The 15,539-nt window shown below is 45.4% G+C and overlaps 1 protein-coding gene across 1 annotated transcript in view; it reads left to right on the top strand.

Moving 5' to 3' along the window:
- Positions 1–15,539, top strand: part of TBC1D17 (TBC1 domain family member 17) — a 730,802-nt gene that overhangs the window by 272,827 nt on the left and 442,436 nt on the right. The gene's annotated exons all lie outside the window — the stretch shown is intronic.

The following is a 15,539-nucleotide window of genomic DNA, read 5'->3' as shown; positions in this document are numbered from 1 at the left end:
CGCATCTTCTGGACGACGAAGACTCAGATGAGGGTTCGATATGGGTTCTATGTTCCAGACAGCGACTAGCCCATCTGAACTGAACGTAAAATATCACATGAGTTCAGATTTTGAAGAGCAAGAACTGGATCAACAAGAGGATTACCAGGAGGAATTCCAGCCTCCTCTTCCTCCTCAACCTATGGTGTGTTTACCCGCATCCATAGTCTAGACCTTCAAGACGCTTATTTTCACGTGCCTATCCACAGGAATCACAAGCAATACCTCAGGTTCTCTGTGGCTGATAAACACTACCAGTTTCGGGTGTTGCCTTTCGGCCTGAAGTCGGCCCCACTCATTTTTACAAAATGCCTGTCTCCAGTACCAGCGTACCTCCGACAACAACATCACCAAGTCTTCCCATACTTGGACGACTGGCTCGTCAAGGCACCTTCTTTTGCAGGCGTGACCAAGTCCTCCAACGCCTGTCTTCAACTTTTCAACGACCTGGCCCTTACTCTCAATCGAGAGAAATCTGTCCTTCATCTGTCCTAGATACGGCTCAAAAGAAAGCATTCCCTTCGCAGGAGTGTCAATCCAAGCTGGCATCCTTGGCGGCCCGTGTACAAACCAAAAGAACCCTCACGGTGCTCGTTTACAAGTCCCTGCTAGGGATGATGTCTTCTTGCATCCTGTTAGTTCCACACTGCTGTCTTCATATGCGCCCTCTTCAAGAAGCGCTATCCACTCAATGGATCCAGTGTACAGGATCATTCAACTATGTAATCCGAGTGACTCCTCCCATGGTGAAAGCTCTGCAGTCGTGGATTCACCCACAGAACCTTATGCGGGGTATGCCTTTCCTGCTTCCAGTTTCGCCGCATATTATAACAACAGATGCTTCCCTGGAAGGTTGGGGTGCGTTCCTCCAAGAACTCAGAATCAACGGGTTAAGAGCAGTTTACCTAGCGCTTCGAGCGTTCCTGCCTCGGATCAAAAATTCCCCAGTGCTTGTGAGAACAGACAACACCACCACAATGCACTATGTCAGCAAACAAGGGGGACTCGTCCTCTGACGTTGTCTCAAGAATCTCAGAAAAGCTGGAACTGGCTACTCCTTCACAACATTTCCCTTCATGCAGAATACGTCCCTGGAACGGACAATGCCCTTGCAGACTCACTGAGCAGACAGCGCTCTGTGTGCCACGAGTGGGAGCTGGACCACCAACTTCTCAGTCACATCTTCTCCCGATGGGGCAGGCCTCACCTGGATCTGTTCGCAACCAAACACAATGCCAATATTACGCAAGCTGGCGTCCCCAAAAGGGGTCTCTAGGGAATGCATTTTCCATCGCATGGTTCAACGTCTTTGCGTACACATTTCCTCCATTTCCCCTGATTCTCAGGGTCCTCCGGAAGCTGAAGGCGGAACATTGTACCCTGATCTTGATAGCTCCAGCTTGGCCACGCCAGCACTGGTTTACGGAGCTTCATCTCCTATCGCTGGAACCGCCGATGCCATTGAAATCGTGCGCCAATCTCCTCACAATGAACCACGGACAAGTCCAACATCCGGATCCAGCATCTCTCAAATTATCGGCTTGGCTCCTGAGTTCAGAGAATTTCAGAACTTAGACATCCCGCAAAATTGCAGAGCTGTTCTAGCCTGGGCTCGAGCTGACCGTACTAATAAAACGTATTCCCTGAAATGGAAGAGGTTCTGCATGTGGTGCAAATCAAAGAAAATATACTGTAGGTAGCAAGGACCCCCTGATAAGGATAGATATCCTGGGACAGGGTAAACAATATGTGAAAAAACAATCCCAGGCATAAACTGAGGAAAATACACAATAGATTAAACAAACAAACTAGTTCAGTCAGAAAAATTATTTATAGTTTAATTTGATAAAAAGGGGATAAAAATTCAACACATTAATCACAGTTGATAAAAAATTGATACATATGTATTCACAAAACAGATAAAAGGAGGGTTAAATGGTCTCCAGTCAACGCGTTTCGACATATACAATATGTCTTCATCAGGACATTAACCATCAACAAGCTCTGTAAGACATAATTATAGCATAAAATTACTATAAATATAAAGATACTATCACATAGTTATTACTGAACTAGATTAGAGTTTGTTAGCACATTCTATTGGTAAACAGTAAACTCTTCATTCCAAATATATGATATACCGCTCTAACAAGACACCAAAATAGGTAGGTACCTATATCTGCAAGTAGATTTTTGTAAAAATAAAGTAATTTATTCGGCAGACACATTTTGTTTGATCGATTTAACTGTACACGACATGATGCAATTATTGGTCAGAAGCTTCCTAATAAAACACCTTTAGTACAGGATAACGTTCACTTAATTTCATTTGAGGTAGATTGTAAAACAGGGAGAAGTGTGCTTATTAGATATCCTCTGTTTTAACGGTTTCGCATTATAAACATTTATCTGCTATCATTACAACTTTGATTTATAAAAAGATTTTTCGAAGATTTCAAAAGCATGTTCTATCTCTATCAATATATAGGTACAATACAAAAGTTGATAAAGGTATATTCACTAAGATATATACAAATGTCTATTACTAAACTCATTGTACAACCAATATGATGTTATATACTAAAGTAGTGCAAGAATAAAGGTAAAAGAAAAGATAAGAAAAGACAAGACAAAATAGATAATTAGTGAACAGTAAACACGTCAATAAAAAAAGATTTTTTTATTATTTTTATTGTGTGTATACCATTAGACCAATCTAGCTAAGCTAAAGTATGGCTCTTTTATTTGAAATGATGGCCCAATAGCCATGCTTAAAAGTACTACATTCTTACCTATTATGCAGCAATATAAGGGGACATATGTTGAGTCTCTTCCTTATTTGTCCAAAAATTGGGACCACGGTCAAAAGTTCCTAAAGTGAAATGATATAATCACAATAGTGCGCATTTTAATGTAAAGAATGGTCTAGAATGAAAAAGAAAATACATCCGTTTTCTTCGTCACCTGCACAGATTTTGCCTTACCTTCTTCATTTGGCAAACTCAGGTCTTGCTCATGCTTCAATAAAAGTTCATCTGGCTGCCTTATCTCGTTTCAGACGTTCCTCAACTGGTGCTTCCCTCTGGTCCAGTAGACTCATAAAACAATTTCTTAAAGGTTTGTTCAGGCCATTCCCTCTGGTGAGGTCTTTACTGCCTACCTGGCAGCTAAACATTGTGCTTGCTCAATTAATGAAACATCCCTTTGAGCCAATACACAAAGCTGATATCAAATATCTTTCCTGGAAAATGGCTCTTCTACTGGCGCTTACCTCAGCGAGACGAGTAAGCGAACTCCAAGCCTTCTCAATTCAAGACCCTTTCCTACAATTCAGGCTGGACAGAGTGATTCTAAGGACTAATCCTAAATTCATTCCAAAGGTCCCATCTGACTTTCACCTTAATGAGCCTGTAGTCCTGCAGTCTTTCTTCCCAAATCCACTTTCCGCAGCGGAGAGGTCTCTCCACTCTCTTGATCTCAAGCCCTGTCTTAAGTTCTACATCCACAGAACAGAGACATTTCGGAAGTCTAACCAACTCTTCGTTGCCTTCTCTAGACCTAGAAAAGGTCTTGACTAAGCAGAGCATTTCACGTTGGATCTCTGCAGCTATTGCTTTCTGTCAAAAGCAAGCAGGACATCCTCTGTGTTGGACCTGGGGTTACCAGTCCACACAGGGTAGCCTGGCACAGAGTAGGAATGGTTAATCCCAATGGCAAATGTGTTGTGCTTACATCACTCACTTACAGTAACCCAGCTTCCAACCACTAAAAATAAATGACACCACACCACACCAGATTAGAAAAATACGGTCTGCTTTATAAAACTCTTTTTAGTATCTCTTTGTCACTAGCAGTATTTAGTTTCAGTACATTAAATAGCTCTGCATTTGAATAATAGCATATTTTCATATAGCATTAATAATACTTTCCTCCCCCAAATGAAAGGAGCTCAGTAATAACTCCTGCACCTTATGCAAGCAGTGTATATTCCACAGTTTTAGTTAAGATAAACAGCAAATATAGAGCTTCCTTACAGTTATGCACAGCTGTGCATTACCCTTGAGGAATTAGTGTTATTACTGGCAGGAGGATACAGGCTTTCAGCAACAGTTCCACTATTAGCACACTAACACCATGGTTCAAGCAGCTGGATATCTGAATTAAGACAGACAGGATATTTTATCATTCTCATACAGCCATATAGATTGCTCTAAAACCACAGTGGAATGTCCAGCTCTCACAGTGACATTCTTTGGCTCTAATTGATCTGCATAACAGGAGCAATCCCCCAACCAATACTTTCTTACTCCCGGAATAGCCCGGTTACCACGGCTTTCACGTGCAGTCAATTAAACCTCAATCAGATACTCTTTCCTTCAGGTGACTTTGAATTAAGCAGAGAATGTTCTTTAACCATTGAGTCACGCACTTATAGAATACTGTTCTTTGGCGCAGTTTAGCAGATGGGAGATACTCCCAAGCCGGGTTGTTACTCCTTGGCCCCCCCACCGCTGGTTGTCAGTTAATCGGTATAAGGTCGACAGCCCGGGTGAACCAAACTCTCCCCTCCCGCCACAGCTTCGTAGTCAGCAGTGAGTCCCTCTCAGCCCCTGGAGCCCCGCACTTCACTTCACGGCCTTACCGGGTCTCCGATAGACACGTCCCGGTCTGTTCACTCGGCCACAAACCACCTCCGATCACGCTACCACTGCCCTGTGGTAATCCCGGCCCCAGCGCTGTGGGCTCCTAGCAGCTGACTGGGCCGGAGCTCCGCCGTGTCTCCTTCGGCGTTCCTCTCAGCTCCGCGTCCCGCCCTCGCCTCAATCGTCAGAGGGGGAGGATGCTAACGCATGCCGGCCTTCTTCAATTTCCCGCCCCCTTCTTCTGTGTTCTTGCTCGACTGCACACACTGGCAATGCTGGTCTTCACAACCGCTGCCCTGCTGACCCAAACCAGGCGCTCCCCGCTACATCTCCTCAACGGGGGCCCTTGAATGAGAGGCAGCAGTCCAATGACAGGAACTTCACCCGCCGGCCGCTACAAGGTAGGGTTTCCTTTCCCTCTACATTCATATGGGCCAAGAGAACGCTCAGGGGAAGTGGCGATAATGTACCAGACCCCACACTTTCTGTGGAAGCAGTTCGGGCTGGGTCACGAAGGAGGAAAAACAAAGAAAGCTGGGCAATCTCCTTTATAATCGGATGTTCTGCCGGTGGAAGTCCCAGGCCAGTTCTCTACAGCTCTTCACAGGAATACCACAGGTTTGGAGCTAGAGGTGATTTAGCGATGTCAGGGCTTAGTCAATAGGTAGGGGGTCAGGTCAGCAAGTAGAGTAGCCTCCCGTGGGATGATCTAACCCCTCTCAGTGCACCTGCCTCCCCACACTATCGCTTCACTCCTCACCAGGCTCCACTCAAGCTCTCTGGTCACTCTAAAATGGCCGCCCTGGTTCTGGCCTTATATAGACTGGGCTCTGGTTGCTAGAATCAGCTGGAAGGTTCTAGAGCCTTCCCATTGTAGTCCTATGGCTCAGGATCCTGAGGTAAAAAAATGTGGCAGTTACAAGCCTCCATTTTGTGTCTCCTTATTCTCCATTTTAAAGAACACCTGTGCCTCAGGAGGTTGTAGGGGGTAAGGAGGCACTCAGAACTCTAGGGACAACACAAAACATTGTAGTGGACACAAAAATAAAAGAAGGTTAGGAGGCAAAAAAAAGGGGGACAAAATAAATAAATAAATAGGAGGGACCACCCAAAGGGCTGACAGGTCTAAAACTCTGCATTCCAAGGTTCGTGCTCATTCCACTAGAGCAGTCTCAACCTCCATGGCGCTCTTTGCGGGAGTGCCCATCATTGACATCTGCAGAGCGGCGACATGGAAGACGCTGCATACATTCAACAGGCACTACTGCTTGGATACTGAACTTATGAAAGATGCAGCAGTGGGACAAGCTGTGCTCTGTCATCTATTTTACTAGAGGTGAGCCTTCTCTTTCATCCCACCTTTCTACTGTCTACTTGCACATTTCTCTTTGATATTTCATTTTGGTACCTTTTGCATTTCACAATTGATATGTTATTATCTAGTGAGATTTCATGTTGTACCATTCGAAATGTGCTTGTTATTGCTCGCTACTCTGATTCAGGCATGTGAATCTATGAAAGATACCCATAATACTGGATAAGAAATGCGTTACTTACCTGTAACTGCAGTTATCCAGTATTTGTATCTTTCATAGATTCACATGCAACCCACCCACCTCCCCTGGAAAGGCTCACCTTAGTTTTTCTCAGTAGTATACTACTTAGCACTGTGCTTACGAAAATCTGAGGGACTAGGGCTCCTTCCAGGAAGGTTCTAGAGGGTGGTGATAGCTGATTGGCTCTTGGCCAAAGTTTGGTCCTTTTCACAAAAGGACAGGAATATGTTACTAATGAGAGGCCTCTGGCCCATTACTATATATATATATATATATATATATATATATATATATATATATATCTATCTATCTATCTATCTATCTATCTATCTATCTATCTATCTATCTATCTATCTATCTATCTATCTATCTATCTATATATATATATATATATATATATATATATATATATATATATCTATGTGACATTACTGTATTTATGTACCAGGGACTCCCACCCCGACGACGGGGAATGATTCAGGCATGTGAGTCTATGAAAGATACCAATACTGGATAACTGCAGTTACAGGTAAGTAACGCATTTCTACTCCTCTGCGTCCTACAGACACGAGCGCAAGCTCCAGTTCACCGAACTGCTGATCACCGGACTCACTGACGCAGCAGCCACCCAGGAGGAGGTGTTCTGTGCTCCCAGAGGTCAGCCCTGTCTCCCAGTGAGTAACGAGATGCTAGAGCCTACAGGAGACAACCAGCACCTATACCCGGGGTACCGGAGCCCTTGCAGCAGCCAAGACTTGATGGTAGTCCCATCTGGATACTGACCCTACAGTGACTGACTTGCGGACGAGGGACATCAGCATCACAGAAGCCCGCCCTGAGAGTGGCCCAGCCATCCTGTTTTGTCCCCATTTTCAGATCGTCACCTGAAGCAAGTGCCTCTGACTGCTGCAACCCGCCAGACAAAAGACAGTCGTCTTTTGTCTGGCGGGTTGCAGTCACCCAAGCCCCACAGCCCGAGTTCAGCATGAAAACTGTGCCTCTAGCACCCATAGATCTCCAAGACCTGAGCTCTCCTGTGAGTTCAACCAGATTGAACCCTCAGTCCACGCCTGCAGCCTCTTTTTCAAGCCCTCCGAAATCAAGTGCCTCCCACCGCCATGATCTGCCAGACCAAAGACCACTGTACACAAGCCCCACAACCAGAGTCCAGTTCGACCAACGGTGCGTCCCGGCTCCAGAGGCCCTAAAGAACCACGCCCCTCTTTGGGTTCAACCAGACTGGCCTCCCAGTCCCCACTTGCAGCTTTCTTTTACAGGTATTGTTCCCCTTATTGACTTCAATGGGGCTCCCAACCCCAAAAAGAACCTCTGCACCTGGACGCCCCTGATCTGACCGAGTTGACCTGTTGATGCTGCTTTGGTCCTTGACCCCTACTTACCTTAAGCCCTGAAGAACAGTCCTGTAAGTCTTTGACAAGTGGCCATATGCAGTATATGTTTTTCTCCATGGGATTACATTACCTTGTTACAAATACAGTGGATTTTCGACTTCTTGTAAAATCACCATCTCGAAAAGTACTTACCTAACATTGAAGTTCTTGGTGTTAAAAAATATATTTAAAAAAATGTTATTTTCTAAATTGGTCTCGAATTTCTTCTTGAGTCTATGTCTCATTTATAGAGTCTGTGTGCGTTCAAGAGCGCATTTGGGATTATTAATTTAAACCCTGTCAGCCAATAAGTGTCATCTGGACTTTCTTCATAGTGTACCTCTTTTTATGACCCTGCAGAAAAAGCCAGCTTCCTAGTCCACTTTCTAGAAACTCATAGAAATAAATAACAAGCAAACTTAAAAATGAAACAGTCAGCAGTGAGATACAACATTCCAAATGTATTCATGTAACTTTGATTATCACTTATGGAACGTAATTAATTAAACCATTAATAGAAAAGGCATTATATCCATGACTTTTCCAGAATTATATGAAAGATACATATGATGACTATTTGGAAAATAAAATGTAAGATTATATGCACAAGGATAAATGAAGGAAGCTAGGTGTTTATGCTAATTTTCTAGCTATTTTGGCTTGGTGCAAAATCATATATTGAAAACAAAAAAATACAAACTGACCCTTTGTCAACTTTTTCTTCATTTAACTTCTGAAAAAGGAGGAACACGTTTTTTGTGCCCTGCTACCCCATCATTTGTTAGAGACAGGAGCTGACATTGATCTTCAAAAAATGTAGATATTGAACTTCCAGATGGCATGGGAGCCATTGATTATGGTGACCAAGCTGCAACAGCTTGTATTGCAACACTGGCTATGTTTGACATTGTTGGTTGATTGGGTGACATTGAAGCATGAGCTCTTAAATATTGAATTGCAGCATCAAGTGAATCCAGCGCCTCAGATACTGTTTGAGTTATCATTCTTGCCAGAGAATGGACCATATGTTGCCGGGGGGTGGAATATCATCATATGCCTCATATTTGTGTGATTTGTGCAATCTTATTGGTCAAATTACTTTTTTCATGCTGAATTCTATGACTGGTGGAAGTTCTAGTGGAACTTCCAAATGAGAGTTTCATAACAGTTCATGCACCAAAAAGAGACTCTCACTCAAGGTGGTTGAAGCTTATGAAATTGCAAAGTCCAAATTTTAATTTATTGCATTCAGCATTTCGCCATAGAAGTAAAATGCCATAATTTCCCGGGATTGCTGCTCAGTTGGATAAGAATGATTTTGCAACGTGAATCTTTTCTGAATTCACTTGCTGTGCAGTATTCCGCCATCTAGTGGTTGGGTCCGTAATTGTTGTTTTTGTTCCTCCTTTCCTTCCTTGGTGGGCGTCAACGTTCAACTATATGGTATCCTCTTGTGACGTTGCCGTGTTTCCTCTGGAAGCTCCACCCTTTGGTTGCCATCTTCAAATTCTTTTTTACCCCCTTTGGGTCTGGATTGATATGGAAGGAGCTTCACGTTTGGGACGGAAGAGTCATTGAAAAAACATGAGAGGGGAAGGAACAACCTCATTGTCAACTGGAGAATAATGTGCATGCAGGGGGCTACCTGTGCATGGTAATAGAAAAAACACTGTTTAAGTTCTGCCAGAACTGCCATCACAAGTTCGCCCAGAAGGCCCAACATCCAGTCTGCAACTTCTGCTGAACGGTAGACCACCGAAGTGAGGATTGCGAGGCGAGTTCAGCATTCACCCCGAAGACCCTTAGGGTAAAGGAGTGGCAGAGAAGAGCCAACTACAACATGCAGTGCCAGAGTGAAACACCATCGCTACGAGACCTGTGCGCCTCATGCGAGGAGGTGAACAATCTCTCAGAAGGTCAAGAAGGAGAGACTGAGACAGACGTCCAAGTGGTGGAGGTCGAAAAGTAGAGGGATAAGAGCGCAGTTGTCTTCAAAGAAACTAGACGAGTCTCGAAAAACAGACTCATTGACCTCGAAGGAGACTCTGTGTCCAAACATTCGATGACTGCAGCCTTGTCCTGAGATAAAAAAAACGTAAGAATCTTTTAGAAGGACTCCGTAGCAGGAAAAACCCTCAAAAGATCCAAGACGTTGAAAGGTGGTCTAGGAAAAGACACATAAACGTCCAAACAAGAGAGGCCAAAATCCGAAAGGCATCGGCCTCCACCATCCACGAGAGAGCCTTTAATCTCGAAAAGAAAGGCAGACGTTCTCGACTCGAAATACATGCAATGGAGATCGAAAAGAAGAGAAAGAGGCTTGAAGCCGAAATCTCAAATATTTTACAACTTAAGAAGGATTTCAATGAAAGTCTGAACAATTTAAAATACTACCCAAAAACTTGATGACACTCGAGAAAAGCGTTGAGGTCAAAGAGCCTCCATTAACCCCCGGACCTAAGGAGGAAGAGGAGTTCTTTTTCGAGGAAGAAGAAGAACAAACTTACATACGGTCAGAGAGCTCTGAGTTCCACGAGGTACAATTGCAAGTCCTCAACACAGATTCCCCTGAAGGGGCTGTCAACACCTATCCTTCAGGGGCTTTCTCCACCAGATGATATTGGTATGTACAACCCAGTCATGAAAAAGGCAACAGACACATGAGGAGTCCAACTTGAGGAAGAAAAACCTCAGTCATGCTTCCTGTTAGAAACCCTACCGCCTACACAATCTAGGAACCAATTCTTCCCTATGTTACCAAGTATGCTAGACCAGGGGAAGGAAGCTTTCAGGCAGCCTGCCACATGCAAAGCAGTTAAACCTAGAGGGGAGAAAAAATACAAACACTCCTCAAAAGTCCCAAATTACTTCAAGGGGTCACTGCTTGCAGATTCCATCATAACATTCACAGCCAGGAAGAAGGCAAATGTCCCAAGTACAACAGATCCTTCCTCAGATAAAGAAAGCAAAGAAATTGACCCTATGGGCAGAAAGGTCAAGAGAAGTGTGGCAAACCAATGGCACATTGCAAATTCAAATGCTCTGCTTAACCGCCACACATATCAGCACTGCGAGGAGATGGGAGACCTGCTAAATCACCTACCAGAACAATACCAAAAAAGGGCAATACATTTGGTAGAAGAGGGAAAGAACATAGCAAATACCTGCCTGAAATCAGCCCTGGATGCTGCAGAAACATCAAGCAGGCAAATAATGATCGGTATCACGGAGAGAAGACATGCATGGCTACGCATCTCATTATTCAAGCCACAAGTGCAAAACAACATACTTAATGCACCATTCAATGGGGATCAGCTCTTTGGAAGTGTGGTAGGCAACACCCTAAATAAATTAAAGAAAGATAACGAGACGGCAAGATCAATAGGGGCTCTACCGTTCAGAAGGAGCATGCATTGGGGAATCACCCCCTCAAGAAGGCCAGCGGTTAGGGGGAACCTCCACCCCACAACCTCGCATTAAACCTACGAGCAAACTTACCAAGGAGGAAACCAATCGCAGCAGAAGGGATAGCAACAACAATGGCAGGACCAACAAGGAAGAAAGTCCATTTGAGGACGTCCTAGTGAAATGGAGATAGTGACCCCTAAACTCCTGACAGTGTCAACAGGGGAAGGAGAGGGACCAGGTGAACGAGGCCAGAAAAGCGAACTCCAAGGGTTATTGTGGGGACCAGTGAGGACTAAATCCGTTTTGTCAGGGTTAAGTTTGAGTTGATTACAATTCATCCAGGAGCTTATAGTGATGGACATGTTGTATAGAGGACAGGGAGGAGTCAATGTGAAGTAGTGTGGCTCACTGGTTAGAGGCGGCAGACCCGAGAGCAGAGGACGGCCCGGGACCAGGGTTCGATTCCCGGCGCGGCAGGTTTCTGGACCAGGGTCAGCGGACTCGATAATTCTCTCGCCTCGGTGCCCACTCTGATCAGCGTTCACACTCGGCAACTCTGGGCATTAGCTTGCCTCATCTTCACTAACGGCCCCACCAGACCGCCGGGGATGCCTGGTCTCACCCTGGAGATACCCATTAAGGGATCATCTCTCAGGGAAGCCAGGAAGGGTTTCGCAGCGGTCGAAGCGCCTTGGGACCCTACGGGTAAGTAGTGCGCTATATAAATGCCTATACATTTACATTTACAATGCTGAAAATGATCTGAAGGTCACCCGCGTAATTGAAAATGGTGACAGATTTTTGTTGAAGCTCCGAGATGAGAGGGCGAATGTAAAGATTAAAAAGAAGAGGTGAAAGCGAGGAGCCCTGCGGGACTCCACATGTAAGGTGTTTTCCCACTCAGAAAAAAGGTGGGAGGGACAGTGCTTGAGTACGATCTTGAAGAAAGGAGGCGATCCACTTCAGTGGTAGCCCCTGGATGCCGGCTTGCTCGACACGTTCAAGTAAGATGGAATGATCCACCGTGTCGAACGCCGCCGACAGATCCAGGAGCACCAGAGCCTGAGAGATGTTCTGATCGGCCCCCCTTCTTAACTCCTCATGAACGGCCAAGGCGATGGACTCGGTGGAGTGCTGGGGTCTAAAGCCGGCCTGATGGGTGTCAAGGAAGTGGGAGGATTCAATAAAGTCGCTCAAGCAGCTACCCACATAGGCTTCCAAGACTTTACCCAGGTAGGGAAGGAGGGAGATTGGACGGAAATTAGAGGGAATGTCGGGATCTGATCCAGGTTTTATCAGGATTGGAGAGACCACCGCCGTTTTGAAGGAAAGGGGAACTACTCCAGAGGAGAGGGAATTGTTCAGGAGGGCAAGAGGGGGCGTGGGGATGTTGTGAAAGATCTCACGACTGATGTCAGGAGGGCAACAATCCTGAGGCGAACCCGACTTCACTTTCCCTAAAAGAGAGAAGAAGATGTCATCAGTGAGAGTGGGGAGCGCAAGGTAATGCGAATGATTGGGGGCAGCTATGGAGGGGTGTGGCATAGTGACAGCAGCAGGGATGCTAGTTTTTATTGTTGTAATTTTATCAATAAAATAACTATTAAGAGAGTCGCAGAGTAGTTGCGAAGGGGGGGATTTAGCGGTGACGCGGTCAAGTTTGACCAGCTCGTCCGCAATGGAGAAAATAGTTTTAGATTTGCAGCTGGCACCAAGTATTTTCGCCGAGAAGTGTGCTGATTTGGCCAACACGATGGCCGACTTATAGTCCTGTAGGGCCTTCAGCAACAGGATTTTCTTGAGAGGGCAATAATGAAGCCTCCACTTGCGCTCCAGTTGGCGCAGAGCGAGCTTCCTGTCCCTGAGGTCTTTAGTGAACCAAAGTTGGGCATCGTGGGGTCGCTTGATTTTTAAAATCTTAAGGGGGGTAAAGGTATCTCTCGCCTGGGTCAGCCAGGAGGAGAGAGAGTCTGCTTGGGTGTGTGGCGAACATGGGGAATCCGAAAGATCAGGAAAATCAGAAAGGGTGGAAGTGAGATTGGAGAAAATGGAAGGATTATCTACATGCTTCCAGTTTCTAATCATGGTGGGGGCAGCTTAGTGTGTAGATATAGTAGCCGGGAGGCTGATAGAGAGAGAAACAGAGTAGTGGTCGGACCAGGCACAAGGGGATACCTGAAGCTACAGAATGTCTAAATTGAGGCTCCAGGCCTGGTCCAAGGTATGCCCTTTAATGTGGGTGGCTACTGTGATGAGTTCTGAGAAGTTTAGCCCAGAAAGCAGATCCCTGAACTGTCTAGAGCAGGGGTTCTCAAGGGGATCGTGTGGCCAGTAGTTGAAGTCCCCCATGATGAGGAGCTTGGCATGATTGATTACAAGCTCTGCGACAAGATTGCTAAAAAATTGAACAAAGTTTGAGGAAGGATTGGGTGGGCGGTAGCAGAGAACACATGCCAGTCGAAAATTTTTGGAGTGCAAAGTGACTGCGAGAATCTCAGCCAGCGGAGTGTTGGGGATTGTGAGGGAGGTGAAAATGTGCGGATGAGCAATGATGGCAGCAACTCCTCCCCCAGTCTTCCTGTCTGGTCGATTAGCCTGGAGAATGTAAAAGTTATCGGGGAGGGCAGCCAGAATATCTGGTGTGGACTCCGACGATAACCAGGTTTCAGAGAGAAACAGGATGTCTTGGTGGAGGGTGTCGAGTAGATGGAAAATCTCGACCTGGTGTTTGGCTAATGAACGGGTATTTAAATAAAAAATAGAAAGTTTAGAAGGGGTCGAAGCAGGGTGAGTGGTTATGATAGGAAAGTTCTGAGTGCCGCCCAAGGGTGCAGGGTGAATATAAGGTGACGAAATCAGGATTTCGGTAATGGCCAGGCTTTCACGGAGTTCACTGATGAATGTCCAAGGTCCCCGAAGGTTCCTTAGCTCAGCAGAGGTGTAGGTGACTCCCTCTAAGACACTCCCTTTCATTAGGGCGGTTCTGGACATGGTGCAGTTTTGGGCTTATCCTCCTGAACGGCGAGTCCAGGATTATCAGGCTATGATACTGATGTTTCAGCCTCTATTCTGGATTTCGGTGAGAATGACTCTGAGGCTGTTGTGCCTCATGGACTCCTGCATCCTGCTGGTTAACCATGTACGGTTGCACATGCGGGCTCTGCAGTGGGACCTGAAGTTCCAATGGGCACAGCATTAAGGGAATCTAACCGACCTAGTTCAGATGTTGGAGGGCACTGCAAAAGAATTACAGCTGTGGCTAACAAACCGCAATTGGGTAAGAGGCAGATCCCTCTCCCTTCCCCACCCGGATCTCACAGTAGTGATGGATGCTTCTCTTCTAGATGTGGTGGCCCTCTGAGGAAGGTGGAGATCAGAGGACTCTGGTCTCTGACAGAAGCCAGGGTCCATATCAACTATTCGAGCTTCGGGCAATCTGATTGGCACTGGACCACTGCCTGCTCTTAAAAAATCAACCCGAAACGTTTGACTTTTTTTTGTTTGAAACGCATCAAGTTTTACTTTAAGGAATACGGGCTGCATTACAAAAAAGTAGCTTTATTTAAAAGCAAACAAAGATATGGTGGTCTGCTGTCCATAGCAGCCCATCATCCTTTTGTTATTATCCATTCCCAATGGGTCGCAAATTGCAACCTGCATCAAGAATATTGATGAGACTCCATTAGGAATTGCTAATTACTAATGTGTCCGAGACACATTAGTTAATTTCATTGTGAGGCTCGCAAATTGTGAGTTGTTGAAAATCTCAATTTGCAAGCTGCAAAATTAAAGGGTCATACATGTGTCCCCACATATTTAACTGGTGATAACTCCTGAACAGTAAGGGCATGAATGATAGTCACACGGTTCCCGAATCAGCACAGTAATAAATCAATCACTGCACAGTGATGACAGGCTGTCTCCTCGCACGTTTGTGGCAAAGAGAAAGTTGTCATGCACCTTGCAGGCATGTGGCAAGTAGGGGAAGAATCAGGATCACACTTCCTGACCCCTGAAGATCATGGAGCAGCTCAGTCACCAGGTTTAGTTAGTGTGTATTTGCCTTGGCCACAGTCTCAATTACCAGGGTAGATGACCAGAACACAGGAAGCAGAGGAAGGCTGCGTTTTGCTTTGACAGAGGTAGCCTGTACTAAAATAAAGGATCGGGCTGCAGTTTTCAAATGTCCCATTGCTCCACTAATCCCAGGGGACTGTTTTTCATGCTGTTGCTGATTAAATGTGTTGGTTTCCTGCCTGACTTGTTGGCTACACTGTAATCAGTTTGAACTGACTCAGATGCCATCTGTATTTGCCTCATTCAGAGCTTCAGTAGCCTAGGAATATGATAACAACACAGGAGACAGAGGAAGGCAAGATATCATTTTGACGTGGGAACACCTTCACACAACCACACTGTCATGCAGGGGATGCTGTGCGTTCAGGCTGAAATGTCCAAAATGAACATCAATAGCTCCAGCAAAAAGGAAACCTTCATCTTGT

The sequence above is a fragment of the Lissotriton vulgaris genome, chromosome 7, assembly GCF_964263255.1.
Source record: "Lissotriton vulgaris chromosome 7, aLisVul1.2, whole genome shotgun sequence".
Classification (NCBI taxonomy): Eukaryota; Metazoa; Chordata; class Amphibia; order Caudata; family Salamandridae; genus Lissotriton; species Lissotriton vulgaris.
This window is presented reverse-complemented; position numbering and strand designations above follow the sequence as displayed.